The following is a 26,676-nucleotide window of genomic DNA, read 5'->3' on the forward strand; positions in this document are numbered from 1 at the left end:
GGCAGTGTTCCGAGTAAGGAAAATAAAAGGTGTAAAGTGGTGTGTTGATGTCTTCCTGCCCTGTGCTTTTCCAGATCTGAAGGAATTTATGTCAGCACAAATCTTTCATTTACAGAATTCCATCCATGCTGTGTGTTCTGGTTCAGTCTTAGGAGATATGTAGAGTTTTGCAGAACAAGCACTACTTAACGTTGGGAAAGTAGGTGGGGAATCATCTCATTCCCTTTTCCTGGAGCACTAGCTGACAATTCTTCAAAAGTTGAGAGATACTTGAAACCCAATATGTTTTTTTTTTTTTTTCTTTTTTTCGGTACGCGGACCTCTCACTGTTGTGGCCTCTCCCGTTGCGGAGCACAGCCTCCAGACGCGCAGGCTCAGTGGCCATGGCTCACGGGCTCAGCCGCTCCACGGCATGTGGGATCTTCCCAGACCGGGGCACGAGCCCGTGTCCCCTGCATCGGCAGGCGGACTCTCAAACACTGCGCCACCAGAGAAGCCCGAAACCCAATATATTGAAGTGAGATATTAGGAACTTATTCTACTTGGAATCCTTGACTTGATGAACAATTAAATTGTATTCTTTGAAACTGCAGAATTGAGAGAGCCCGGTTACTCTGAGCATCCTTCTTTAGAGTATCTTCTATGGCAACATTTTTGTAGGAAAGTAATTTCACCTTACTGTTGGAGAAATTCTGCCTTTGTGTATTAGCAATATGTTTTGTGGGGCATTATCCTTTTGAGGTAGGAGATAGATGGGCCCCAGGCTGAGCAGCTGCAACCAGCCTCCTGCTGACAATTTGAGATAAGATAACAGCAGGACTAGAGCCCTGACTGAGTAAAAACCACATTTTTCTCATTCATGTGGTCAAGGGGCTTTCCCAACCCACACATGCACAGAGAAGGTACTCAGCAGTCAAAGGAGGGAGTGGGAGGATGCCAACCTTCCAGAAACCTTTGCATTTGAATCCATCTTGGGTAAAGGATGCATGTGCACACCGGGGAGGACCCTGAGTCAGACAAAATATGGGCATAAGCAAAATGATTGGCCAAGAGAGAACCCAGAAATCTGCCCCCATATAAGTGATTTAAGCCACCCTTATTGTGCATGACTTACTCCAAGTCTGCCCGTGTGTTATTCCACACATACTTTGCTTCTAATAAATGCTTTATCTGCTTCACATCTGTCTGTTTGCTGAATTATTTCTTCATAGAAGACAAGCGCTGAGGTCCTGCTTCAAGCCACCTCACCCCTTGCCTCCCCGAGATCACTTTGAAGACAATAAATGACATTTTGTGAAGATACTAAAGATCATTTATAAAGTGATTTCCGTTGAGAAGTCAGTAGAGTGAACACAAGCTTCGGAGATAGGCAATCCTTTGTTCAAATCTTCCGCTGACATTTACAAGTTAGGTAGTCTTTTCAGGCAGTTTAATCTTTCTGTATCTAATTTTCTGTATCCATAAAGTTACAATAATGATAGTTAACCTCACTGATATGCTAGAAAGATCAAATGTGTTTATGTGCATGTATAGTTGCTATATAATTCCTAAGATGTGCAATGCTTCACCAACATTTCTTCTTCACATTGTTGAGTAAAATAACATCAAATTGTTGATGCTATGTTATGGTTAGAGAGAGATAAGGCTACTTGACAGAAGGAGTGCCAATGACTTTGGGAAAGTCATTTAACCTCATAGAAACTTCAGGTTTCTCATCTGTTAATGACAATAATAGCTTTAGAATTTCATTGTTATCGGGGAAATGAAATCAGAGTGTGTCATTCACCCAGAGACTGAAACACAGAAGCATGTAAGGAAGACTTGATGTGAGCTTGCTAACTGTAGTCAAAGACATCACTGGTGACATTGAGAAACTCACTTTAAAACACATCAAGTCTTTCCGAGAATACATGTACGATCTAATGGAAAAGGTCCTGGTTAGGAAGCAAGATTTCCTTCAGAGTCATTTTGACTCTGTTCCTTAATGGTATTTGCTGTGATCTTCTGCATTCAAAGGCTATAGTCATTCCACTTGCCATATGTTTATGATACTGGAGAGTCGTATCTTGTCTCATCACAGAAAGAATTCAGAGATGAGACAGGGAGGTCAAGAGAGAAAAGTGAGGATTTATTCAAGTGATAGTATGCTCTCAAGGGGATAGTGGGCAGACTCAAGTGAGGAGCTCCCCTGAGTTTTCTTGGCAAGCAAATTATGTGGGGTGTAGAAGTGAAGGGGCAGAGTATTCATTGGGGCGGGAGTGGTTTGGGTGTCGTATTCCTTGATTTTCATCCCAGCTCCACCTTCCCGAGGGGAGAAGGAATTTCTGTCCTTATTTACCCTTGATGGGAAGTGTCATGGCCTCGGTGCATAATGAGAACTTCTGATCTGCAAGGGTCATTTTTTGTAATGCAAGCACATTATACAACAGGTTACACTTGGACACTGGAGATTCCCCCCTTTTCCCACCTTTATTTGTCTGCCTCCAGGACCCTGATCACCCCAAAACATGTGGTTTCCTGTCAGTCTGGAGGTTTCTGCTTTTCTTTGCCTGCCCAAGGACCCGTGTTGTTTACCAGACGTGTGGTTTCCTGCCGTTTGGCCTGTATCCCATTTCTCTCCTCATATCTAGATATCTGCCTGCTTTGGCATTTATGCGACATGGCTTAATATAAGTTCAAAACTGTACAATTGTCTCTCTGGGAAGCTTAAGCTGATCTTATCTCACTAGTGTAACTTCTTTAGTTACATTCTGAGTCATCTTCTACCATCACATGAAGAAATTAAATTAAGGAACCTGTCTTACTGGATAAGAAAATGTCCATTTTATTAACTTATTACAAAAGCCAATAAAATAGTAGATGCGTTGAGCAGTGGCTGCCCTTTAATCCTCCACCTGAAAAATGGGGAACTGGGTTAGATATTTCTCTTAATGTAAGCTTCTGCATAAACTTCCACACTATTTCTTTCAAGGTAGACAGAGATTGCAACTAAGAGTCTTGACCACAATTAGTATTGCCAAGTATTATCATAAAAGTAATTTCTACGGTAAGAGTGTTGAGAGTTTATAAAAATAGTCACATACAGTCTTGGTGTTTTATAAATATAAAAGTAAACAGACCAGATTTTACAATTTTGGAGATACTTGAGAAACTTTTTAAAAAAACACTGTAGTAGTTACAACCAAGCATTATAACTAAAATCTCCAGTCCAGCATGGACAGACAGTACATCTTTTGAGCACTTTTTTGTTGTTTGTTCATTTAACCTTGCTCATATCTAACTATCTCTAGCTACAAAAGAGAAACGAGAAGCACAGTAGCGTGAGCACAGGTTTTGAAGTCGGATGTATACTGAAATCTTGATCTGTTACCTAGTAACTGGGTAACTTTGGGGAAGTTATCTACCCTTCAAATCTTCAGTTTCTCTATCTATAGCATCAGAATAGTAGTGATTATTGAAGAAGGTTTCTGTGTGGATCAAACAAGATAATGCATTTAATATTTCAAGCTCAGCGCTAGAATATAACAGCCCAACTACTATAAGTGTGATTAACATTTTTACTATGAAGCTAGTCATTATGAAGAAGGAATTGATAGGGGAAGCAAAAGAAGAATGAAGAGAAGTATAAAACTAATCTAGCCAATCTACAGGTCATTCAACCTCTTGGAACAAATATTAGTATAAGTAAAAAAGTATATTATTACAAGGCCTACTATAGCTTTCTGTGTAAGAGGCCTTATTGACACTGTGACAGACACACACAAATGGATCATTCCATTTAACCTGTGAAAAGTAACCTGTAAAAAAGCATTTGGGAGGAAGCTATGGTTTACATTTCTTCTGTGTTCCTCTATTACAGAGCTGGCATTCTGGTATTAGGGTGATTTATTTGTAAGTAGTCAATGTTTTCTTCATGTTAAATATGCTCTTATTTTGTTTTCAATGTTTTTATTCTTGTTGGTATCATAAACATCAGATATAACTAGGCAAATGAATTGTGTAGAATAAAGCCCTATTACAATTGCTCAAGAAAAGACTATCTTCTCAGAATTCTGACTGCCTCACCAATCACAGATGGGGATGCCTTGGGGCGCCATGGCCCGTCTGCTTTGCTGACGTGAATAAACCCATGAGCAGGTTTTAAGAGAATAAGGAAAGATAATTCCTCAATTAAAAATGTATGGGGACCTTGAGCTTGGCAGAATACAATTACTCAATTTGGAAAAGAACCAAGATATCAAGGTTAACCATCATGCCTGAAAACATTATATATGTCTTGGGACATTTTTAATGATCACTTTCTTTCAGTATTTCAACATCCACTTACAATCCCAAAGCCCCCAAAGTGGGAAGCACTACATAGAAAGAGTCATTCCAACCCAGTATGACAGGGTCTGAATCAAATCTGGCAGGTGGTTGAAATGCTTCAAGGACAGAGATGCTGTGTTCTCAAGGACCATGGTCTCTCCAAGAAAATGAAAACTCCAATCTCAGAGATGAGGCACCTTCTGGAAACCTACTCTCAAGTGTTCAGAGAATGCTCTTGGCTATTTTCATTATTACAATTGTGTCCAGGTGAGATAATGTGTGATGTCTCATTTGTAACTCCCCTGGGCTAGGCTTGGTAAGGGAGGATATCAAGGAAGAGCCCATCTATCAGGATCGGCTGTGCACCCAGGTGGATCCAGAGTGACCTATCTTCTTCACCCTGTCACCTTGTCATATAGGTTATGATGTTCAGACTCGAAAAGGCCACCTTGAGGAAGAATAGAGGGTATTCATCATTAGTCATATGAGGAACGTTCCATAGAACAAAATCAAAGTTCCTTAGGGACATCAGAGGCTGAACTGAAAGTTATAATTAATCAAGAAAGGGAAAAGTAGGTACATTTCATCTGACAAACTGTACCTTGGGAGGATTATAATTGGCAAGTCATGACATTATAATCTGTGCAAGGCATTGAAATGCTGCTGTTTGATTTCAGGTGACCTTATGTGATTGCAGAAGGAAAGTAATGAGCCTCACCAACTGCTAGCCAGAAAGAATAAGAAAAGGAAATATTGTTTATGTTGATTATATCTATTGATTCTCCTGAGGAAACTCATAATATTTTCCCCCAATTTTTCATGATGGGGTGTGGTGGCTGGCTTGTGCCAGGATCCCAGAGGACTGAGTATTCACAGATGAGCTTCTACTGAGACAAAGGAAGACATGAAATTTGGGAAATAAGGACTCCAGGGGCACTGCACTGATCTCCAGGGAGAGTCAGAAAGACAGCAAATCCAGAGGGCCCAAAGCAGAAACTACCCCAGGACAGAGAGCCAAGAATCTGCTCTCTGGAGACATGACAGTGGATATGCTGGGATCCAGTAGGAGTGACAAAGACTGGACCTGAGAGGACATGACTCTGAGGGTCACATGGCTGCAGAAGACTTCTTGTCAGGGATGGCAGGATTGTGTATTGTGGGTATGTTACTGAACTCAGATTCTGCTGCTCACCCCTCAAAAGCCAATAATTCAAGAAGAAAGTGTCAGTAGAAAGGAAAGGTGCTTTAATCAAAAAGCTGGCAATCAGGGGAGATGGTGGACTTGTGCCCAGAGACAAACTCCCAAGACTCTATTCAGCCATGACAGTTTTTAAAGGGAAGAAAGGAGGAAGAATCTCAGTGACTCATGGAGGCAGGATGTTGGGTTCTGCATCCTTCTCCATTACGTCCAGACTGGCTGACTCTCTCTTCAGATGTTATCTTGCCCACGTGATCTGCCTACAGGATTCCTTGTGGGGAGGTGTTGGGGGTAGAGAGCTATTCATTTTTTAACTGCTTAATTCTTCATTCTTACTTCTTTTTATCTAGGAAAAGAATCAACACGTTAGACAAGGCATGGTGTGCATTCAGGAGAGCATGTCAGGAGTTAGTTTCAATTGCTTAGTGATCTCATTTCTGTAATTAGGTACTTTTAAGGTTAGAGGGGAACAGAAATGGCAAACAGGAAAGGGGCAAAAGAGTTGCTTTCAGGCACTTCAACTTGGCTTAATATTAGACCTTATGGATAAAATAAGGTAACTGCCTAGTCAGCCCCGTGTGGTAGATAAATAGATAAAAATTCTTTGCTAACATTTATTTTTCATATACAGCATGATTTTTAAGTTTTTCAATTCCAGAAGGATTTTAAACTTCAGTTAACATCAAAGAATATGAGCATCTTTTTAGCAGTAAATGAAAAATGTACTACAGGTTTTTCAGACAATTGCACAGAAAGTAGGAGATTCATTCAATCACTCCAATCCCCCAAATTATTTCAAAGTTCTCATTTTCATTTTCTTTCTGTAAATATGTACTGTTACATACTTTTAAAATCATCATAATCAGCATCATCTAAAAGAAAACTGTAAAAGCATCAAGTGAACCAGACATCCAATTTTTAGATTCAATATTTGCTTAAATTACAGATGGTCACATATTTGGTTAGAAAAAAAATTAGTATCTGCCTCTGAGGCATCACTAAATCTATTTTCTTCTCTGGTTTCTGTTATGGCTTCATACTAAGATTCATTCTCTGTCTAGCTCATTCTAGTGGATAGATTTGTTTGACAATAGAGCCATTTACATAAATTAGAATTAACCAGAAGAGGAAATATTTTGGATCTTCTTCCTCAGCTCCATGTTATGAAAATAAAGAACAAGTTATATTTCAAGTCTGAACGAGATATCAGTTTTTTTTTTAACACCTTTATTGGAGTATAATTGCTTTACAGTATTGTGTTAGTTTCTGCTTTATAACAAAGTGAAGCAGCTATATGTGTACATATATCCCCATATCCCCTCCCTCTTGCATCTCCCTCCCACCCTCCATATCCCACCCTTCTAGGTGGATGCAAAAAACACCGAGCAGTTCTCCCTATGCTATGCAGCTTCTTCCCACTAGCTATCTATTTTACATTTGGTAGTGTATATATGTCCGTGCCACTCCCTCACTGCATTCCAGCTTACCCTTCCTCCTCCCCTTGTCCTCAAGTCCATTCTGTATGTCTGCGTCTTTATTACTGTCCTTCCCCCATGTTCTTCAGAAACATTTTTGTGTTTTTTCAGTTTACATATAAATATGTTAGAATACAGAATTTGTTTTTCTCTTTCTGACTTACTTCACTCTGTATGACAGACTCTAGGTCCATCCACCTCACTACAAATAACTCAATTTCATTTCTTTTTATGGCTGAGTAATATTCCATTGTATATATGTGCCACATCTTCTTTATCCATTCATCTATCGATGGACACTTAGGTTGCTTCCATATCCTGGCTATTGTAAATAAAGCTGCAATTAATATTGTGGTACATGACTCTTTTTGAATTATGGCTTTCTTGGGGTATATGCCCAGTATTGGGATTGCTGGGTCGTAGGGTAATTCTATTTTTATTTTTTTAAGGAGCCTCCATACTATTCTCCATAGTGGCTGTATCAATTTACATCCCCAACAACAGTGCAAGAATTCACATTCCCACCAGCAGTGCAAGAGTGTTCCCTTTTCTCCACACCCTCTCCAGCATTTGTTGTTTGTAGATTTCCTGATGATGCCCATTCTAACTGGTGTGAGGTGATACCTTATTGTAGATTTGATTAGCATTGCTCTATTAATTAGTGATGTTGAGCAGCTTTTCAAGTGTTCCTTGGCCATTTGTATGTCTTCTTTGGAGAAATGTCTATTTAGGTGTTCTGCCCATTTTTGGATTAGGTTGTTTGTTTTTTTTTAATATTGAGGTGCATGAGCTGTTTATATATTTTGGAGATTAATCCTTTGTCCTTTGATTCATTTGCAAATATTTTCTCCCTTTCTCAGTGTTGTCTTCTCGTCTTGTTTATGGTTTCATTTGCTGTGCAAAAGCTTTGAAGTTTCATTAGGTCCCATTTGTTTATTTTTGCTTTTATTTCCATTACTCTAGGAGGTGGATCAAAAAAGGTCTTGCTGTGATTTATGTCAAAGAGTGTTCTTCTTGTGCTTTCCCCTAAGAATTTTATAGTGCCTGGTCTTACATTTAGGTCTCTAATCCATTTTGAGTTTATTTTTGTGTATGGTGTTAGGGAGTGTTCTAATTTCATTCTTTTACATGTAGCTGTCCAGTTTTCCCAGCACCACTTATTGAAGAGGCTGTCTTTTCTCCATTGTATATCCTAGCCTCCTTTGTCATAGATTAGTTCACCATAGGTGTGTGAGCTTATCTCTGGGCTTTCTATCTTGTTCCATTGTTTCTGTTTTTGTGCCAGTACCATATTGTCTTGATTACTGTAGCTTTGTAGTATAGTCAGTCTGAAGTCAGAGAGTCTGATTCCTCCAGCTCCGTTTTTTTCCCTCAACACCATTTTGGCTATTTGGGGTCTTTTGTGTCTCCATATAGATTTTAAGGTTTTTTGTTCTAGTTCTCTAAAAATTGCCATTGGTAATTTGATAGAAATTGCATTGAATCTGTATATTGCTTTGGGTAGTATAGTCATTTTCACAACATTGATTCTTCCAGTCGAAGAACATGATATATCTCTCCAACTGTTGGTATCATCTTTAATTTCCTTCATCAGTGTCTTATAGTTTTCTGCATATAGGTCTTTTGTCTCCCTAGGTAGGTTTATTCCTAGGTATTTTATTCTTTTTGTTGCAATGGTAAAGAGGAGTGTTTCCTTAATTTCTCTTTCAGATTTTTCATCATTAGTGTAAAGGAATGCAAGAAATTTCTGTGCAATAATTTTGTATACTGCAAATTTACCAAATTCATTGATTAGCTCTAGTAGTTTTCTGGTAGCATCTTTAGGATTCTCTATGAATAGTATCATGTCATCTGCAAAGAGTGACAGTTTTACTTCTTCTTTTCCAATCTGTATTCTTTTATTTCTTTTTCTTCTCTGATTGCCATGGCTAGGATGTCTAAACTATGTTGAATAATAATGGTGAGAGTGCACATCCTTGTCTTGTTCCTGATCTTAGAGAAAATGCTTTCAGTTTTTCACCATTGAGAATGAGATTTGCTGTGGCTTTGTTGTACATGGCCTTTATTATGCTGAAGTAGGTTCCCTCTATGCCCACTTTCTGGAGAGTTTTTATCATAAATGGTGTTGAATTTTGTGAAAAGCTTTTTCTGTACCTATTGAGATGATCATAAAGATTTCTTATTAATTTATCATTAAGATATATCTTGAACTTTTTCTTTCAATCCTACTCAGATTTTCATAGGTCTCACCTGGATCCCTAAAATTGCCTTCTATCTGCTACCCTGCCTCAAATATTGTTCCTTATAAAGAATACATGTAGCAGCAAGGGTGATTTATCTGAAACACTAAGGCAGCTGTTTCCTTCAATTGCTGGTAGCCAACAAGCCTTTAATGCCTCCAGTTCCATGTATACACAGAGCTGATGTTTCCTTATGCTTCCTATGGCAGGTCATATTTCTATTCTCATGCTGTTTCTTCTGTGTGGAATATATCCTTCACAACCACCATACTCTCTTCTCTTCTTTCTTTTCCTGCTAAACATCCCATTCTCTTTTCCTGGATAAATCCTATTAAATAAACAGGACCCAGCTAAGATTCATTCTCTAGAAGCTCCTCTGTCATCTCTCAGGTCTAGGAGTTTACAGACTAAAGTTGCTGACCCCTGAGCACATCATGCTGCTCTTTATCAGAGCATTGCCATGTTATATGGAAATCTTGTTCCTATATGGCCATATCTCCTTCAATTCAACAAAGTTCACAGAGGCTTATCTGAGGCTTTGCATGTATAGTGTTTGTCTGGCATAAAGTGGGATTCACTGTGTGTTTGTTGAATTGAGTTGTAACTTTCATTGAACTTCAATGAGTTATCAAGCAGAAAATTCAACATCTGCTTCTTATCAAGATTCTAAAATGTAAAATGCCATTTTAAAGCAACCTTGTCTCCAGAAAATGCTTAACTCTTCCTCCTTCTAATAGAGTGGATGTCACTCCCTCCTACATTACCTTTATACCTGTACCTCAGCTATCACAAAAAAATAATATTGCATATTAACTTATATACAATAAGAATTGCATTTTAACTCATAATGGGAACTCATATGTTCCCATTACTATATTCATATTGGGTATGATGAGAGGAACTATTTTTTATCCATTCCTACAGATGCATGATTTAGCACAGTATATTATACACTACTCAAATTGTTTAAATTGCTAGTCATTTTAACTCTGCTAGTAGGAGACATTTCAAGAAGACATGAGGTAGCATAATCCACTGGGTTCTTCACTAGTCTCAGATTTCACACTTAATTTCTGGCTTTCATTAAGTTGATTCCCTAGAAGAATTTGTTTGGAGATTACCTCCCAAATAGAATTGTTATAAAATGACATAAAATCATAAATTGAAAATTTGTGTTGCATGCCAAAAGTTCTATTAAAATGTAAAATTCTGAGTGGTATCACACTAAATTTTATCACCATTATTGCCATCATGGTCAGTATCGTATTCTATTTAAACAGCTGTATTGAGTTGGTTGCCTAGTGCTTCTGTGAAATGTCTTTGAGAATGTGAATAGGAGGTTGTATAGCAACACAAGCAGAAACTGATTGGAACTCCATCATTTGGAAGGATATCTGTTATTTTCCTCCATTGCTTTGCTTTATTCCCTGAGTGCTTGTCTAATTCCCTTTTCAGTCTAGGAGTACAGCTTTTGCAGCCTCAGAGATCCCTTTGAATGAGAAACTTGGCTTGGGATAAACTAGACCTGAACCTACACAGTAGGGTGGGGCCAGACCACAAATTAACTGCACTCCAGTGAGTGCTGTGAATTTGAGGAGTTATTTCCCAGGCATCTGAATTAAGGATTAGGCACTAGGCTGGCTGGGACTTTGAATCTCATCTTTGTTACTACGTTTCTCTTTTCTCTCATCCTATCAACTTGAAGCTAAAACCTTGAGGTTAAATTTATCATTTTTCACCTCAGAGTAGACACTCCTTGAATTTCTAGTGTGAAGTTTATAAGCCTTTATACAGTTCACTGGTCCCTTACTGTAGATTTTTCTTGCCTCTGTGATTCACCCCATTACAGTTAATATTTCTATCCCCAAACAAAAAAATATGGAAGTGCCACAAAACCTCTCTTGACATTTACAGTTTCCAAATAAACAAATCTATTAAGACTCTCATCATGTTTTTTATTTATAAACATAATTTATCTAGTCTGGATTTTCTCTTGGTTGCTGCTGTATCTTCACTGTTTCCCTAGAATATATCTATCTATCTATCTATCTATCTATCTATCTATCTATCTATATATATATGTATACATATTTTATATATAGAGAATATATGTGTATATGTATATAATATATATTTAATTATAGCCATATTTCTTTGACCACTTTAAGTTCCTCCCACCTTAGAAATAAAATTTTTTCATTGAGATGCTCATCAGATAAAATATTTCCCCCCAAATATATATTTACTCAAGTTGCTTTAGAAAAGTAAATTTGTGTCATATTGTGGGCTATAAGAGATGCTGGCAGCTGTAAACCCATGTCAAGAAGCTTGCAGTTTTTTTGTGTTAAATGGTAAAATATATGCTAGAGTATCTTCTTCTAATTAGTTAGTGGATAACCCTTTACAGTAATCCAGAATTATTGTCTTAAGGGAAATGTCACATGCAAAAGCCATGTAGCCTTTGATTGCACCCCTTTTCCATCCTCTTCAGAGCCATGATGAGCTGGTATTCACCTTGACACTTCCTTCTGGCACCTTTGTTTTTATGCTTCCTCTGACAGGATTAAAATATAAACTATTAAATATTTTTAAATCAATATGACTTCATGATTCTTTATTAAATAGTAAGGTAATATTTGTTTTCATTACTTCTTTATGTAATAACATAAATCAGAGAGGTGGAGTCAAGGTGGGGGTGTGGGAAGACACCAAGTTAGCATCTCCTCACAACTAGGGCACCTGCTGGCTGCTAGTAGGGGATGCTGATGCAGATGGAGATGGGAGAGAACCCCAAGTGAACTGGTAGGATGTGGGGGGACTGAGGGGGGAGGAGAAGTGGAGGCCAGACGAGATCGGGGACCCTGAGGTCAGGGAGATCAGGAGAGGCAGGCAGGAGGGGCGCTCTGGGACGAGTGGGAGAGGAGTAGAGAGTGTTTGCCCCACCCACTCGGGCCCGGTGAGACTGTTCAATTCCCATATGAGGTCCCCTGGCTTCTGAGACCAGGGGTAGGGGGCACGCCTGGGCCTCTTCTGTTCCTTGAGCCTGAGCCCCACCCCCCCACAGCCCCCAGGGCCTTTTCCAGCCCTGTGGGTCCTAAGCATAGGTCCCGCTCCCTGCCCAAACCTCGCCCTTGCTTAGGCCCCACACTCCACAGCCAAGGCATTTTCCCCATTTCTTTTTTTCTTTTTTCTTTTCTTTTCTTTTCCCTCCTCCTCTTTTTCATTATTGTGGTACTATTGTACCTTCTGGTTGCTGTTTCATCTATATTTTTATTTTTATATTATTTCTAACATATCCGTTAGTTTCCTAGTCTAATTTTATTTTTTACTTTGTTATTGTTCTCTCTATCTTTTTTCTTTTTTTTTTTGCTTTGCCACCCTACACAGCTTGTGGGATGTTGGTTCATGAGCTGGGTGTTGGGCCAAAGATCCTGCAATGAGAGCTCTGAGTCTGAACCACTGGACTAACAGAGAACCTCAGACTCCAGGGAATATTCATCAGAGTGAGGTTTCCCGGAGGTCCTCATCTCAACACCAAGACCCAGCTCTACACAACAGCCTACAAACACCAGTGGTGGAAACCTCAGGCTAAACAACTAATAAGACAGGAACACAATCCCACTCATTAAAACAAACAAACAAAAAAAAGATGGCAAAAAAATATGTCACAGATGAAGGAGCAAGGTAAAAACCTACAAGACCAAATTAATGAAGAGGTAATAGGCAATCTACCTAAAAAAGAATTCAGAGTAATGATAGTAAAGATGGTCCAGAATCTCAAAAATAGAATGGAGGCACGGATTGAGAAAATACAAGAAATGTTTAACAAACATCTAGAAGAACTAAAAAACAAACAAACACAGATGAACAACACAATAATTGAAATTAAAAATACACTAGAAGGGATCAATAACAGAATAAATGAGACAGAAGAACGAATAAGTAAGTTGGAAGACAAAATGGCAGAAATAATGGCCAAGGAGCAGAATAAAGAAAAAAGGATGAAAAGAATTGAAAATAATTTCAGGGACTTCTGGGACAACACTAAATGCACCAACATTTGAGTTTTAGGGGTTCCAGAAGAAGAGAAAAAGAAAGGTTCTGAGAAAATATTTGAACAGATTATACTTGAAAACTTCCCTGACATGGGTAAGGAAATAGCCACACAAGTCCGGGAAGCACAGAGAGTCCCATTCAGGATAAACCCAAGAAAAAACACACCAAGACACATATTAATCAAACTAACAAAAAATAAATTCAATGAAAACATATTAAAATCAGCAAGGGAAAAACAAAAAATAATATACAAAGTAATCCCCATAAGGTTATCAGCTGATTACTCAGCAGAAACTCTGCAGGCCAGAAGTAAGTGGCAGGATATACTAAAGTGATGAAAGAAAATAATTTACAACCAAGATTATTCTACCTACCAAGGATGTCATTCAGATTTGATGGAGATATCAAAAGTTTTCAGACAAGCAAAAGCTAGGAGAATTCAGCACCACCAAACCAGCTTTACAACAAATGTCAAAGAAACTTCTGTAGGTGGGAAACACAAGAAAATAAAAAGACCCACAAAAGCAAATGCAACACAGTTAAAAAAAATGGTAATAGGTACATACATATTGATAGTAACCTTGAATGTAAATGGATTAAATGCCCCAACCAAAAGACACAAACTGGCTGAATGCATACAAAAACAAGACCCATATATAGGCTGTCTACAACAGACCCACTTCAGACCTAGGGACACATACAGACTGAAAGTAAAGGGATGGAAAAAGATATTCCATGCAAATAGAAATCAAAAGAAAGCTGGAGTAGCAATATTCATATCAGATAAAATAGACTTTAAAATAAGACTGTTACAAGAGCTAAGGAGGGAACTATATAATCATCAAGGGATAAATCCAAAAAGAAGATATAACAATCATAAATGTTTATGGACCCAATATAGCAGCACCTCAATACATTAGGCAAATGCTAACAATCATGAAAGGAGAAATCAACAGTAACACAAAGATAGTAGGGGACATTAACACCCCACTTACATCAATGAACAGATCATCCAAACAGAAAATAACAAAGGAAACACAAGCTTTAAATGACACAATAGACCAGATAGATTTAATTGATATTTATAGAACATTCCACCTGAAAGTGGCATAATACACTTTCTTCTCAAGTGCACACAGAATATTCTCCATGATAGATCACATCTTGGGTCACAAATCAAACTTCGGTAAATTTAAGAAGATTGAAATCATATCAAGCAACTTTTCTGACTACAACACTTTGAGATGAGAAATCAATTAGAGGAAAAAACTGTGAAAAAGTTTTGGAGACTAAGTAGTGCACTACTAAATAGCCAAGAGATAACTGAAGAAATCAAAGAGGAAATCAAAAAAATACCTAGAAACAAATGACAATGAACACATGAAGACCCAAAACCTATGGGATGCAGCAAAAGCAGTTCTAAGGGGGAAGTTTATAGCAATTCAATCTCCCCTCAAGAAACAAGAAAAATCTCAAATACACAATCTAATCCTACACTTAGAAGGAAGAACAAAGAAAATGCAAAGTCAGTAGAAGGTAAGAAATCATAAAGATGAGAGCAGAAATAAATGAAATAGAAATGAAGAAAACAGTAGCAAAGATAAATAAAACTAAAAGCTGCCTCTTTGAGAAGATAAACAAAATTGATAAACCCTTAGCCAGACTCATCAAGAAAAAAAAATAGAGGACTCAAATTAGAAATGAAAAAAGGAGAAGTCACAAATGACACCGCAGAAATACAAAGCATCATAAGAGACTACTGCAAACAACTATATGCCAATAAATGTGATAACCATGAAGAAATGGACAAATTCTTGGAAAGGTACAATTTTCCAAGACTTAACCAGGAAGAATTAGAAAATATAAACAGACCAATCACACGTAATGAAATTGAAACCGTAATTAAAAATCTTCTAACAGACAAATGTCCAGGACAAGATGGCTTCACAGGCAAATTCTATCAAACATTTAGAGAAGAGCTAACGCTTCTCAAACTCTTCCAAAAGATTGCAGAGGGAGAAACACTCCCAAATTCATTCTACAAAGCCACCAACACCCTGATACCAAAACCAGACAAAGATATAACAAAAAATGAAAATTAGAGACCAATATCATTGATGAACATATATGCAAAAATCCTGAACAAAATACTAGCAAACAGAATGTAACAGCACATTAAAAGTATCATACACCATGATCAAGTGGGGTTTATCCCAGGAATGCAAGGATTCTTCAGTATACGCAAATCAATCAATGTGATAAACCATATTAACAAACTGAAAGATAAAATCTACATGATCATCTCAATAGATGCAGAAAAAGCTTTTGACAAAATTCTACACCGATTTATGATAAAAACCCTCCAGAAAGTAGACATACAGGGAACTTACATCAACATAAGAAAGGCTATAGATGAAAAACCCACAGCCAACATCGTTCTCAATGGTGAAAAACTGAAAGCATTTACACTAAGATCAGGAACAAGACAAGGTTGCTCACTCTCTCCACTCTTATTAAACAAAGTTTTGGAAGTCCTAGCCATGGCAATCAGAGAAAAAGAAATAGAAGGAATACAAATTGGAAAAGAAGAGGTAAAACTGTCACTGTTTGCAGATGACATGATACTATACATAGAAAATCCTATAGATGCCACCAGAAAACTTCTAGAACTAGTCAGTGAATGGTAAGGTTGCAGGATACAAAATTAATGCACAGAAATTTCTGACATTAATATACACCGACAATGAAAAATCAGAAAGAGAATTAAAGAAACAATCCCATTTACCATCACAACAAGAAGAATAAAATACCTAGGAATAAACCTGCTTAAGGAGGTGAAAGACTTGTACTCTTCAAACTATAAAACACTGATGAAAGGAATCAAAGATGACATAAACAGATGCAGAAATATACCATGTTCTTGGATTGGAAGTATCAATATTGTGAAAATGACTGTACTACTCAAAGCAATCTACAGATTCAATGCAATCACTATCAAACTACCAATTGCATTCTTCACAGAATTAGAATAAAAAAATTTGCAATTCATATGGAAACACAAAAGACCCTGAATAACCAAAGCAATCTTGAGGAAAAGAAAATGGAGCTAGAGGAATCAGGCTCCCTGACTTCAAATTATACCACAAAACTACAGTAATCAAGACAGTATGGTACTGGCGCAAAAACAGAAATACAGATCAATGGAACAGGATAGAATACCCAGAGATAAACCCACACACATATGATCACCTAATTTACGACAAAAGAGGCAAGAACTTACAATGAAGAAAATACAGCCTCTTCAATAAGTGGTGCTGGGAAAACTGGAAAGTTACTTGTAAAAGAATGAAATTAGAACACTACATAACACCATACATAAAAATAAACTACAAAAGGATTAAAGACCTAAAAGTAAGATCGGACACTATAAACTCTTAGAGGAAACATAGGAAAAACACTCTTTGACATAAACCACAGCAAGATCTTTTTTTAACCCACTTCCTAGAGTAACAGAAATAAAAACAAAAATAAACAAATGGGACTTAATTAAACTTGAAAGCTTTTGCACAGCAAAGGAAACCATAAACAAGATGAAAAGACAACTCTCAGAATGGGAGAAAATATTTGCAAATGAAACAACAGACAAAGGATTAATCTCCAAAAGATACAAAGAGCTCATGGAGCTCAATATCAAAAAAAGCAAATAATCCAATTAAAAAATTGGCAGAAGACCTAAATAGACATTTAACCAAGGAAGACATATGAATGGCCAAGAGGCACATGAAAAGATGTTCAACATCACTAATTATGAGAAATGCAAATCAAAACTACAATGAGGTATCACCTCACACTAGTCAGAATGGTCATTATCAAAAAATTTAGAAACAATAAATGCTAGAAAGAGTGTGGTGAAAAAGAAACCCTCATACACTGTTGGTGGGAATGTAAACTGATACAACCGCTATGGAATACAGTATGAAGGTTCCTTAAAAAAATGAAAGTAGAACTACCATATGACCCAGCAATCCCAATACTGGGCATATAGCCTGAGAAAACCATAATTTAAAAAGAGATATGTGCCACAATTTTCATTACAGCACTATTTACAATAGCCAGGACATGGAACCAACCTAAATGTCCATCGACCGATGAATGGATAAAGAAGATGTGGCACATATATACAATAGAATATTACTCAGCCCTAAAAGGAAACGAAATTGAGTTATTTGTAGTGAGGTGGATGGACATAGAGTCTGTCATACAGAGTGACGTAAGTCAGAAAAAGAAAAACAAATACTGTATGCTAACACATATATATGGAATCTAAAAAATAAAAATAAAAATGGTACTGATGAACCTAGTTGCATGGCAGGAGTAAAGATGTAGACATAGAGAATGGATTTGAGGACATGGGGTGGGAGAGGAAAGCTGAGGTGAAGTGAGAGTAGCATCGACATATATACACTACCGAATGTAAAATAGCTAGTGGGAAGCAGCAGCATAGCACAAAGAGATCAGCTCGGTGCTTTGCGATGACCTTGATGGGTGGGATAGGGAGGATGGGAGGGAAGCTCAAGAGGGAGGGGATATGGGGACATATGTATCCATATGGCTGATTCACTTTGGTGTACAACAGAAACTAACATGGTATTGTGAAGAAATTATACTCCAGTAAAGATCTATTAAAAACTAACATAAATCAATTGACTGTGGTCTTCTTAAAGCCATATAAAATTGAACAGTAAATTATGACAATAGACTATGGTTTGTTTGGAAATTGTCAATAAATATAATTTTCTCTGAAATCTCTAGACATTGGATTTCTTTTTTACTTCAAGTGCTGTAATGCCCTGGTGAAAATCATTTTTTTTAAAGCAGTTTTATATATATAATCAACAGTCCCTGAGCTTTCTGGTTGCCTGGATAGATCCTGAGGCATTCTTAACTTTTTCTTGATCACTGTTTGTGAATTTTCTCAGTTGCTATACACACCACATTCAGATCTCCAGATCTACAAGGACATTTGGAAGCTACTCATTTTCATGAAGACAAGGCTAAGCTGGAAACCCAGTAACACACTTATTGGAAGGCAATGAGAACAATCACTTCCCAAATAATTCACAAAATATAAAAATCAGAGAAGTCTATCTACAATGTGATTTAACAAATAAATGTGCTCTGCACAGGCAATCCATATGTTCTTTTTTAGGTAAAATATTTATAGACTGTGTTCTTAGAATGAAGTACATGATAAGGATATGGTATCTCAGCTTCTGAGGGTTTAAAAATCTGTTGAGAAAGACATGATTTCCCTAGACAAATATTTCTTCTGCTTTTCAGAAATAAATTCTTTATAGGTGGAGATAAATCTCACCAATGGGTTTGATGAAGATCTTTTCCACACAGTCAGAATGGGCAAGTAAAACTTTACATTAGCTGAGGCATGGATTTTATTATTGTCTCCCTCAGCTGCCTGACCCTAAACCTATAGCTCATCTTAGTTACACTCAGTTTTTGAATCTGTATAATGGATACATTGTATGGGTCACAGCTTAAGTCTGTGGAGATTAGTTTTCTTGCCTCAATTGTAGTCAATATGTTTTTCCATCTAGGAATGTCCTATAAAATAGTATCACTTCCAGCAAATAAATATACAATGGCCAAGAAAAGAATTTCATACATACAAGCTTTGCATCCCCAGCACATGAATTTCTAGATGAATCATCTCTCAATCTTTTATCTGTTTACACATGAAATGCTGTCTAGATTGAGGACCCCCTACTATTAATGACATTTGTTCCTGAATGGCGGAATTTGGAGACCATGTATCGATATTTTTTTCCATGTTCTTATTTGAACTTTCCTGTTTTATTTTTTCAGTGGGGGTGGTAAATATATTTTCTCCTTGCAGTGCCAAAAAGGAGGGGGAAATTCTTCCAGATCTCCCAAGAATTGTATTCTTTTTGTTTACTGTTTTTAAAAAGATGTATTCAGAATTCTGTCTCATTCTCTTAATAATCTAGCAGTTATAGAACTCTTGTGTGCTTGTGTATTGAGTTATTGTTGTTGTTTTTTGTTTGTTTGTTTTAATTAAACAAAGAAATAAAAAACCCTGAGTATTTTTGTGGTCCTCAGAAAAAGAACTACTTCTCTGTGTACTGGGTTGATGCTAATTTGTTGCAAAGATCTGATCATGTATGCTACTGCTGTACCCCTCACCCATGGTGGACTTTACAAATTAAGTATAAACACAGTCAGACTCCATCTTAGCACAGAGCTTCAGGTACAAACTGCAAATCTGACTGATAGCAGTCAAGGTAAAGCTTACTTATCAACACAAATTTACAAAATCAAAAACAAAACCCCTGGCATGGCACATGAGCCCTCCACAATCGGACCCCTGCCTACAGTGCTAAGTTCTTCTCTGATCACAGTCTTTCATTTTAACCATGCCAGAAAACTCTACCAAACTACCTTGTTTTCTCACTCTGTACCACTACTGCACATGTTCTTTCCTTTCTGTGCTTTGTCCTTCTGGCAACTTTGGCCCAATAAGTGAATTCGTGTTCATCTTTTTTTCAGCTCTCATGTCAACTCTTTCATAAAGCTGCAGTGACTTTCCAGGCAGAGTCAAATCCTTTCTTCTTGTTTTATCCCAATTGCTGAGTATGTGCCTCATTTTTAACATCTATCTCTCTGTTATACTTTTGTTTGTTTTCTGCCCCAGATTGTGAAGCACTACAATCATAGTTGGGTTATATTCTTCTTGGGGTTCCTAGTGCTTAACAAAATTCCTGGAATCAAATAGATATCATAAATGAATGACTAGGTAAATTAATGATCAAACTTTACTCTCTGAAATCTAAATATTAAAAACATTCTGGAAAAAGGGAAAGTATCTGAACTAAAACCTGTTAGGATAAGCTAAATAATGCTGCAGTAACAAAGAACTCCAAATCTCAGAGCTTTCCTTTCCACTCCTGTCAAGTCTGCCCTGGGTTGTAGCAGCTCTCTGGATCATTCATCTTCTCAGAGATCCAGGGAGATAGCAACTCTGTCACCCTGTAACTTCACCATCTGGGACCTGTTGTCTCCTCAGTTGAAGTGACATGGGAAAATAGTGTATAAAGATACCTATGGTCTAGAGAATTCTTGCATCTAGAAATGATATAGCACAAGCCCACTCAACCCCATAAGCTGGAATTAGTCACATGGTTACACCAAACTACTAGAAGGAGGGGAAGTGTAATATTTCCTCGGCCCAGAAGGAGAGGATAATCACAAGTGGGTGAGTACTCTTAGCACTTAACATCAGTATAGACACAAAACAATTGTGATTCTCTTAATTTGGGATATGAATACAAACAGAAACTACACTGCTATGAATCCATTGTGAGCCAACAGTCTGCCCTGTTGGATACCAACTGTTTTGTGTAAGGGGAAAGATTGTTTTGGGATCTTGTTAAATAATAAGACATCCACATTTGCACAGAATGAGGAAAAAAATGAAGAAATACAGATATTGCCTGTGGCAATGGTTTATTGGAGTGATTTAGCTTTAGGGAAAAGGTGAGTGAGTACAACACCTTAACTATCTTCGTATTCCTAATGTTGTTTCATGTGAGTGGACTTGCTGCATCTGATAGGAGTAAGCAAAGGCTATGTGAAAGAGTTCATCATTTCTGCAAGTGTTGTACGAGAGAAGTTATAACATCTGTTTAGAGGTTCATCAATTTTTCTGATTCAGGTGTAGTGTGGTATTGTGGAAAGAGTGCTGAGTTAAGTCTTCAAGTTTCTAGACATGGTTCTGTCAGAAAATGCCTGAACCATCTCTTATAAGTTACCCAAGCACCCTGTGCCTCAATTTATTTATCTATAAAAGGCAGGGAAATCAAAGACATGAGTTCTCAGATGTCTACCAGCTCCAAAAGTTTGTAACTGTTGTAGGTCATGTATTCATTCATAGAATCCTCTTCTTTAGGTCAGGTACAATAGTTTAGTTTCAAATATTCAACAAAATCACTTCCTGGATTTAGTCCAACATCACTTTTCACCTGCTTCCTCTTCTGCCTTTCATGCTGCCTTTTTCCAGTTGTACTTTCTTCCTTTAAAAGATAACCAGGTGTTCAACATGCTTGTTAAAATCATTAGTTCCCAGTTGAAAATTTCTCTTTGGTGCAATCAGAATATATGAAAGGAGATTTAAATAGGAAGAAATTGAATGAGTGCAGCTGTCAAATAATGTGTTTGGGGCATGAAATACTGGCTTATTTATGGGATCTTCCAGAGCTACAGCCAAGGAATAAAAAAGTCTACTTTCAACATGCCTTGATAAAAAAAAAATCCAAAAAAAAAATAAGATAGAAATTATTTAGCTCTGATTTTATATAATTTTTTCAAAATACCAAATTGATTTATTTCATACAAGGCCACTTGAAATTCAAGTGATAGTAATAGAGCTCTTTTCATATATTCCAGTAGCCCCTAGTAATTTAACTTATGAAGACAGGACAATTTACATTGCCACGGAAACTTGTAGAGGCTTTTCTGCTTTCTTATTCCAATTTATAAGGTTTTCTTTAATATATATATTGGTCCTTGGAAAGAAGACAGAAATCCAGAACTTCAAGAAAACAGTTTAAAGTTTATTTTCACCTAAGGTCCAGAATTTGTCTGTGTAGCTTTGCCTTATACAAGTGTAATTGTTGGAATTGGAACTTGTATTTTTTGGAGGATTATCAGGATGTAGGGACAGCCAGGAGCAATGCTTAGAGATCTAAAGGGCCAGGTTAAAGTCCACGGAAAAGTGACACGTGTGATTCTGAGGACATGGAGTGACCATGTAGCCTTCATTCTGATTGTTCTGGTCATGCATTTTAGTCAGGTTGAACTGTTATTAAAAAAAAAAAAACACCATAGACTGGGGAGACTTAAAAAACAAACATATATTTCTCACCATTCTGAAACTGGGAAGTCCAAGATCAAGGTGCCAGCAGTTTGGGTTCCTGGTGAGAATCAGTTTCAGGGTTTGCAGATGGTCACCTTTTCACTGCATGCTCATGTGGCTTGTCTTTTCTTATAAGAGCACTAATCCCGCTCATGAGGACTTCACCCTCTAGACCTAATCACCTCCCAAAGGCCCCACCTTCTAATACCATCACATTACGAGTTAGACTTCACCATATGAATTTTGGAGGAACACAATCATTCTGTCTACAGTGTTGTGGTTAGCCACAATAATGCTCTGTTTTCTCTCAGACAGGCCAGAAACCCAAGGTATCAATTCAAAGGGCTCTTTCAGAGTCTCTCAAGTTTTTACATTTTATAAATCATTTTCACTTCTTTTTTTTTTTTTTTTTTTTTTTTTTACTGTCCTGCTGCTCAGAGTTCCCTTTGTTGAAATGCAGTTCACTACTTAGAAGAGGCTACCCAAATTTTAGCTCTCTAAAGATGTTGTAAAAGATTGTGTCATACAGCAGAATGTAAAAGAGCTTTGTGAAAAGAAAAATTAGGATTTGGATATCAGTCTTTCCAGTTACAAGTTGTATCATGTTAGATGTTAATTTTTCTGAACTCTCTTCGCTCACTTTGCAAAGTTACTGTAAGGATATGTTGTTTCAGTTTTAGGATGACTGTGTCCAGCTTTGAGGTGAATCATTATTGGTCCAGGCCAATCCTATCAGCCCTAATAACAGGCTTAAAAGTAAGCATGCAACCCCTTCTGGACAGTGAAGTGTAAGGTGAGTCTGCTGACAAGCTTCAGGGAAAGGATTTTACTCCAGGATAAAAAGGACCTAACAGGACCTGGAAACAATCTTTCCTCATGCAAAGCTGTTAAGAGAACATGCGAGGCAGGTATTGGCTGCAGCCACCTTGAGGACAAAGACAACCAGCCTAGAAACAAATGGCAGGCACACTGATGGCTGCTCAGATGGATGGGGCTCCTAGGTTCCTAACGACACTGCTTCTTTGCTGAGCCGGTCCCAGGAGGGCCGACTTTAGAGGTTTTGTTAAGTACACAGACAGGACTTTAAGTGACAACTGGCTATAATTTGCTGCTTCTTTTTGCCAAATGTGCCATATTAAGGCATCCACTCTTCCCAGTTTTTACCTCCTCCTTCAGTCTATCAGTGACTTGTATAGTTATGCTCAGATCTGGAGCCCGTGGCTCTTGAGATTAAAGTAGTAGCTCAGTCTTCTATCTCTCTGTCTCCCTTCTCTGATAAGTAATTATTCAAATTCAACAGAGAGTCTGTGCTGTATTTAATTAAGTCACAAATCAAAAGGTATTCCAAACAGAGCCATCATATCCACAAGGTGATTTTTCAAAACCTCTTATATATCTTCATCTAATTATTAATCTAAGTAATATCAATCTCTAAACCAATGGTGGTATAAGAGCAACATATTCCATCTGGCCGAACCAGATGGGCAAATGGGATGAAAGTTATGCAGATGGAAATTATGAGCTGTAGGAAAAAAAAATATCCTGACTTTAATTTTTTTTTTCTTAAATGACAGCATAGCCACTCATCAAGGATGATATCTGTCTTCTAGTATAAGAACATTACAGTAGGGAAACCTAGTTCCCACCACTAAATTTGTTCCCAATTTTAGAGTTGTAGGACTTAAATACTACTATTGCTACTACTAATACAACTACTACTACTATTACTGCTACTAAAATTTTGGGAGTATAGTTATCAATATAAGTTAGATATACAAATATTTATTTAAGTTTAGGGGTATAAACATCTATGTGATTTGAGAAGTGTAAACAACTTAAATTAGATATGTTAATATCTATATATTTAAGACCATTGAGATCCATTTAAGTAGGGATCATAGCTCTCTACATAAATTTATTGGTGTACATATCTATCTAAGTTTAGGATTGTGAACTGTTATATAAATTAGAGATGTAGACAGCTATATAATTAAAGGTATAAATATCTATGTAAGTTTGAGGTATAAACTTCTGTACAAGCTTAGGGAAATAGCTGCATAAGTGAGGACATAGATATTTATATAAGTGTTGGAATGTAGTGGTCTACATAAATTTAGAGGCGTAGATATCTATATAAGCTTATGGGTACAGATATATACTTAAATTAGATGTGTCAATATCTGTTTAAGCTACAATGTAGATGTCCACATAATTCCTGTTCTATTCGTATAATTTATGAATCACATATTTGAGCACCAACTAATAAGATATAATATATATTTTTTAACTTTTATTACCTAACTGTACTAGGAGCCCTGATAAATCAGATTTTTTATGAGCAGTGTACTCATTATTATTTCTTAGAAACTAAGGAAGTTTGTCTTTCCTGCACAAATCTAATTTAGTGATAGATCTAGTCTGTTACTATAGAACTTGTAATCAGAGGAATCTAGGTTCAAATCTTTTGTCTGCATTATATTTAGGTAAGTAACTTGTTTTACTAAATTTGAAAGTAATAATTGGTTAATTGTAAATCTGAAAACAGTATGACAGGTGAGGATTTCTAGCAGATTTTGTCATGTATGCATTTTTCCCATAGACCCTTAAATTGATCAGGGTAAATATAGCCCTTGTGGAGCCTATGAGGCTCTGAATTTCTCTTGTGAAAGTCACGTATATATTTTGCAGATGGGGAGACACCTAGATGCCGCCAGAGACAGAAGACAGAGAATCCCCAATAAATAAGAACTAATAGAAGTCCCTTCAACTCTTAGAAGGAAGGGGGCTAACATGGCAAAAAGAGTGGACCCAAAGATTAGAACCAAAAGTCATTCTTGTTATAAATTCACTCTATTTGTAAATTCAAGTAATGCCCCTATGATTTACCTTCATCATCTAAAAGGTGATGATAAATATACTAAAGTACTGAGTTAAGACTCTACTAGACTTCTGCAAGAAACTCAACCCAATATCACAGCAGGAGGAGACATTCTTTAGCTAGACATTGGGTGTGTTGGTCTTGAGGTGAGCTGGGGGAAACAGGACACAAATACTGATGTATACTGTGTGCCACCAGTGTAAATGCTGAATCCTATATACTCCATTTTATTTTGTCTTTACAATAATGAGACATAGTAGGTATTAAGTTGCCCATTTTGCAAATGAGAAAGAAAGAGTCGTAGAGATTAAGTAACCAACCTAGTTTACACAGCTGGTAAGGAGCAAAAACAGAGAGATAAATCTAGCCAGTCTGCCTCTAATTAAGTTGGTGTATAATACTTCGAAATCTGCACAGCAGTGTGCTTGTCCCCATGAAAAACTGTTCAGATATTTTCTTGACTACATGGATCATTTTTTTCTTTGCCGAATATCTCTATTTGGAGCCAACTCCACCCAGATGTCCTAACACAAAGGCTAAACTTTCAGAGACTTGCTTTCTCATGAGGTTTCTTCCTGTTTGCTAAGTATATAACTCTGTAGTCTACCTGAATAGATGCAGCAGACCTGTGACTCTCAGACTCATAATCCCAAACAGGATGCTGTGGCCTAGTAAAACAAGCTCTCACTTTCCTATCATTAAGTCCACTTATCCAACTCTCTGCTTTATGCACCAGGCTCCAGGCTTCATTTTCATCATTGTTATGAGTTAGCATCTATATTACACTTTATATATATAAAACTTAAAATCATTGGGAGGCATTATTTTATGTTGTATACTGGCAATTATCCATTAAGGTAATGTTACAGAGAATTTGTGAAGAAATCTGATGGTGAGGAGAGATGCAAGTATGAAACATGGCCAGTCACCTCAATTACCATGAGCCTTTGATCATAAGTGAATGAATGTGAAGGGTACACACTAAGAAACACTTCATGGAATTAAATCCTGACAATTTTCAAAAGCACAGCACAAAAATATTATAATATCTATGTAATACACAAATCCTTGAGAATAAGTAAACACAACTTGAATTGAATATTTACTCGTATGTGAAAATATATTTGAATTATTCACAGTATGACTACATAGTCCAAACAAATCTATGAATATTTATGTGTTGCCTTTTTCTGGAAACAATTTGTTGTAGACACCACCATGCACAAGGAATTTCAGGATACTCATTTCTACCTTGTTTCACTATTCCTTGAAAGTTGTCCTGAAGAAAGTGCTAAATTGAATGCTATTATTCCACAATTTTCTTTATGCCTCAAGAGACCAGGGCTATTTCTATTTTGCACATTGCTGTATCAACAAAGTCATGCTGAAGCAAATGGAGGACACTCAAGAAGTATGTGTTGCATGAATGGACAGAACAATAAAAGCACAAAAGAGCTACATTTTTTTTCAAATTTTAACAATCATATGTCTGCTGGGGTGACAGATTAGAATCCAGAAAAATCCTACTTCAGAACAAGTTTGCCTTTACCAGCCAATTTCAATGAATACATTGG

This window comes from Delphinapterus leucas, chromosome 8, assembly GCF_059928025.1.
Source record: "Delphinapterus leucas isolate spDelLeu-1000000601 "Yukka" chromosome 8, BTC_Dleu_Yukka2, whole genome shotgun sequence".
Classification (NCBI taxonomy): Eukaryota; Metazoa; Chordata; class Mammalia; order Artiodactyla; family Monodontidae; genus Delphinapterus; species Delphinapterus leucas.